This window comes from Limulus polyphemus, unplaced genomic scaffold, assembly GCF_000517525.1.
Source record: "Limulus polyphemus unplaced genomic scaffold, Limulus_polyphemus-2.1.2 Scaffold1961, whole genome shotgun sequence".
Lineage (NCBI taxonomy): Eukaryota > Metazoa > Arthropoda > Merostomata > Xiphosura > Limulidae > Limulus > Limulus polyphemus.
This window is the reverse complement of record NW_013667571.1, coordinates 136,151-142,012: the sequence shown is the minus strand read 5'-3', so window position 1 is coordinate 142,012 and position 5,862 is coordinate 136,151.

The following is a 5,862-nucleotide window of genomic DNA, read 5'->3' as shown; positions in this document are numbered from 1 at the left end:
TAAAAAAGTGTGTCTTATACACCGAAAAATACGGTATATAAAATCTTAAAGAAAAATATATTTTTGATTTATTTATGTTTTGTAAGTCTTTCTTCATTATTCACTATATTACCTCAAATTATTAAAACATATACCAATTTCTCTTGAATACATGATTTTGAATAATGTAGATTCTGTTTCGTGAATAGTTAAGTTTTCCATACACCTTATTCACCCAGGAATCCTCTCATCAGAAACATGGTTCCTGTCCACCATTTAGGAGAAATAAAACTAAAACCTATTATCCCAGATAACAGATCATTTTATTGGACACAATGGTCCATTATTATGGTCCATTATTATGCTTCTTTAGGGCTAAAAGAATTATGTCAAAATAGTTGGTACAGTACACAGTTCTTTCAGCCCCGATGAAGCCACAGTGTTGAAACGTTCACTCCAGTAAACTGTTCTAAAGAATAACTAGTCATATTTTTACTTCCTCCAAGAGTTGAAACTCTATCCTCTAGAATAACCCCGTAAATTATTAACATGATAACAAATAATCATTGTTATTGCTGTTTTCGATGGTAAGAAAAATTATCAGTTACATAGAAAATAAAACCGAAACTTTAGTACCAAGTTGTTTCAGTTCTAATAAGCACTAACTTTCTTTGAAAGTGTGATTGATACTCCGACTTATCCAATTTAAGTGCAAAAATAATTCTCAAATGTGTGGAATATATATATATATATATATATTTACATTATATCAAACTTGGATGAAAATAATTAGTGTTTAAGTTTTTTCTTATTAGTATTTATTACATTCCCAACCTTATGATTTGTTTACTGTTTCATTTTAGTAACAAATGTTTTATTGATTTTATTAAGAAATTTATTTGTTCCTACTTGCATTTTATAAATGTGTTTATTCATTGTTTTTTAAGTTTATCTATTTTAAAGATAAGATCTTTTTCTTTGTTGTTGTTTGTATAAGAGTAGGTACTACTGTTTCTGTTGTATGAATATTTGTATTTCACTAGTAGTTAGTTAAAAGTTTTAAGGAATGTGATAAATCCTTATGAAAGTATTTCTTTGTGTTCTACATTTGAAATCTGTATATATTTTTTTCCTCTCTCCCTCTTCACTTCATGAGTGAAATTTTTTCTGACTGTAACAGAACTGGAAATTAATTTAGCTTTGCTAACAATCTTACCCTTGAATCACTCATAAGAAATCCTCACAATTATAGTCTAATATCTTAAGTTGAACACTTGAGCAAAATGGATGCGTTATGAAAAGTACGTAATATAATAGTATTACTTCATCTTCGTGTTTGTGATATATCTTTTATTTATTGAAGGCATTTCATTTATTTGTTTTATTGTACCAGCAATAGATAATTGTTGAAACTACTTTATCCTACATTTTTCCATTCGCACAAGTACAAGTTTTGTTTAATATATCCCTAAACAAAACTAATGTTTGATTTGTTTCCTCTCTACAACTTTTTTTAATATATCCCTAAAGAAAAATAATGTTTCATTTGTTTCCTATGTACAAGTTTTGTTTAATATATCCCTAAAGAAAACTAACGTTTCATTTGTTTCCTCTGTACAAGCTTTGTTTAATATATCCCTAAAGAAAACTAATGTTTCATTTGTTTCCTATGTACAAGTTTTGTTTAATATATCCCTAAAGAAAACTAACGTTTCATTTGTTTCCTATGTACAAGTTTTGTTTAATATATCCCTAAAGAAAACTAATGTTTCATTTGTTTCCTCTATACAACTTTTTTTATATATATCCCTAAAGAAACTAATGTTTCCTCTGCACAAGTTTTTTTATATATCCCTAAAGAAACTAATGTTTCCTCTGTGCAAGTTTTTTTTATACATCCCTAAAGAAACTAATGTTTTGTTTCCTCTGTCGTATTAGATGAAAGAAAAAACAATAATATCATATAATTATGTCTATAGAAAAAGTTGAAATGTGGTTAATATATACATATATTTATTTAATTATCTTTATGTTTACTTAATTATACTGTATTTATTATTATTGCTACTAAATTTTAGGTTTGGGTTATTATTGTCTGAAAAATTCTTTGTGCATGAAGGTTTTTAAGTTATGAAAATTTGTTTTATTTATAGAATAAATTCTTATGAACAATTCTAAAATATATTTCAAAATGTATCATATTGTTATGTAAACATGTTTTGTGACTGATACTATTGTCACTAAATTGTTTTACTGGCTTGTGTTGTTACTGTTTGTAAAGGTATTCATGCATGAACGTTTTTAAATTATATAATTTTTGTTCATTTAGACTAGGAATAAAAACAAGAAATATTTATGAACAATCAGTTATTTTCAACAATATATTTCAAAATGTATTAAACTGTTGTGTATCAGTGAATAAAAATTACAGCATTGTAAAATGAATCTGTCTATTTTGACACTGAATTAGCTACAGCATTATATAAACTATTCTGTATATTCTATTGGTGTTCATCACAGCAGTGTGAAATAACTCTTTGTAATCTTACCTGTAAAAACCATCATGTGTAATCTGACAGCATTACAAGTATTGTTTTAGTACTGTTACTGACAATATTGAAACCATAATTTTAACACCGTGTTAGTCACAGTACTGTGAAGCCATTCTTTGTTCTAACACTGTATCTGTGATGTATTTTAAACTATTGAGTATTTTAACACTGTGTTGATGACAGTGCTATAAAAACATTGTGCGTGTCACTCATGAATTGATTTAATTGTAAAGCTCGCTGTTGAAGTTGAACACTGATTAACTGCTAGTATTCAGCTGTTAGGTTAAACAATATCAATGACGAGTTAATGAAACTTTTTATCTTAATGATCAGTTAACAGCATATGTAAATAATGATGTATCACAATCCCATGTTTTTTTTTTGTACAATGATGTATTTATCAAGGCAAAGTATTATTTTTTTAAAGAGAGTAGATGTGCCGATAACATGGGAAAAACACCAAAATTACATTGCATCTTTGGATTCAAGAAGTATAGTCCTGCATCTTGAATGAGTTGCAATGGAAATGCTGTTTGGAACTTCTCAAAAGTTTAAGCTTATTCCAATATCTAACAAAGAATTTTATAAAATATTTAAGGTCAAGTGGATATAAATATTTTCATTATAGAATTATGGGAATTTTTTTTAAAAATTGGACTTAAATAGACAAGAAAGGATGAAGCTGTAATGGAGTCCCTTAAAATGTATCCTATGATGCATCAACAATATTTTTCTCACTCTTTCAGCAATCCTTTTAGTGTTGTAATTCAATGAACTAAGAAATTAATTCCATAAAAACAAAGACTTATAGGAAGTACAGAACTCTTGGGAAATTTGTACTGTAAAATATGTATATATACATAGACTAACCTGCATTTTTATTACATCTACAAATCTAAGAACTGCAAGAACTTTCAACATACTTTAAGCATTTTATTGAATAACATTTTCTTTACATAAAAGTGATTTTTCATAGCCTTGAAACGCAAAAGTACATTAACAAGAATATATATATATATATATTTATAAATGTTCCATTAGATTTATTTCAAATCAAAATACAGCTTGAAAATGTGTGGGTGTAAATTGAAGTAATTTCACCATATTGACTATCAATCACAAACTTTACTAATATTTAGACATGTAAGGAAAGGAGTAAATAATACAATCTCCATAATAAAAACCAGTCATTCTGCTCTGAAAAGAGTAAAATGTTAAAGATAATCCCATTTCAAAAGAGAAGTAACAGTTCTACTGTTACACAGGAAGATATTTTAATATAGATTCAGCCACAAAATGAAGGCATTTTTATTAAGTTGTTATAACTATAAACTTAGATGTCACATTGTACTGAAAGTATTTTTAATATTTAAAAAGTTGTCAGTGTAATACCCTGGTTCGATGGCAAATAAAGATTATTAAACAAATAAAATGGGCTCTCGACTTATCACCATATTTCGAAGCTAAGAACTTTGTGCTCTATTAACTTTTAAGCATCATGGTGCTAATGTGAACTAAATGTTTACTTTCATAAATCAAACTTTAAAGTGTGTGGTCAATAGTTGTTTACCAACTACAATGTATTTACTTGTTTGTTTAAATTAAATGTTGTTTTCTCTCAGTTATCTGGACTCTCATACATGAAAACTTACCTGTTCCAGACAAATACATTTAGGAAACTTACTGACTGATGGTAAATCTGCAAAACTATAAGCATCATCCAATGGTTATTTTTAAAATCTTAAAATGAAATTTTTCATGCTTACTGCATATGTATACAAAATAAATAGTTGACTTACCTATGACAATATTAATTATCACCTCGTACTGTTTTACATAAGGTTTTATTGTCTAATATAAAACAATTTCCAGCTGTATTTGCCGAGATCACACTTATAGATATTTTGGTCTCCCTTAAATTTTTTTGTGAAAAGATCTAGACAGTTAATAATTCTAGTATGATAGAATTACCTTTCATTAATATGTAACCTTATTTTTAGGACCAAAGCAAAATTTTTATTTCACAACTTGTATGACATTTAAAACCAATGAAGCTGTAAAGAATAAAAATGGCAATATACTAAACAGTTTCTATGCCCGGCATGGCCAGGTGGTTAGGGTGCTCGACTTGCAATCTGCAGGTTCAAATCCCCGTCACACCAAACATGCTCGCCCCTTTCAGCCTTGGGAGCATTATAATGTGACGACCAATCCCACTATTCGTTGCTAAAAGAGCAGCCCCAGAGTTAGCAGTGGGTGGTGATGACTAGCTACCTTTCCTCTAGTTTTACAATGCTAAATTAGAGACGGCTAGCGCAGATAGCCCTCGTGTAGCTCTGTGCAAAATTCATAACAAACCAAACCTAAACAATTTCTAAGTTACACTAAACCATAAAACTTGTTTTCCCAAATGCCTCAACATACGTAACAGAGTTTTATATTTTTTTTTCTACTCTGCTTAGCATTTTATTGACTTAAAAGCCCTAATATAATTTAATATGCCAGTGACATAATTTTATTTACTAGCACTAAGCCCTGATATTTTGCCTTGAAAATTATAAAATTTTATAACTAGAAAACTAGATATATTCTTTTAGTTACTCAAAATGGCTACACTTACCTAATTATTAGGCTTATGAAGTAGAAGGTGGCTATAAAACAGTTGTTGGTAAAAATTGTGATCACAAGAATGACCTTTCACCCACTTCAAAGATCATAATTTATTGAAATCCAATCACTGGACCATCAAAGTCAAAATAATTATTAACTGGACTTATACAAAGATTACACTTACATTTTTTTTTTTAATTCTATAATTTCTTTAAATTTGAAAGCACAAGTGTAGGAAAATAATTATTATTTCTTACATCAATGTTGTATACAAGCTGTACTAAATAAAGCTGATAGTAACAGTGGTTTCTTTTTTTTCCTCTTTCTAAGATATTGGGAATAACATTGAGAAACACTGACTGTGTGCAAAACTAGTTATTTTGTAGTTTAAAAGTAATATAAGAAAAGTATCTTAATTAATGCTTCACATCTCTTAAATCACCTGGGAATATGATACATATTTGTCAACATCATCTTGTTGGATATTGTATAAAATTATAGCACTTAAAAAATTTTGAAAGCCATTACACTAGTAAGGTAAGCATGAGAGTTTAAGGCTTGAAGTCTAGATGACATACAAAATAGAGAAAAAAACTAATTTAAATTTTTCACAATATTTAGATAAATGTGTATAACAAGCAAATTTATACCATATCTACTGAATTTAAAACTTTTCTTCTGAAGGTTATTTTATTACTTACATTACAACCTTTCATTTACG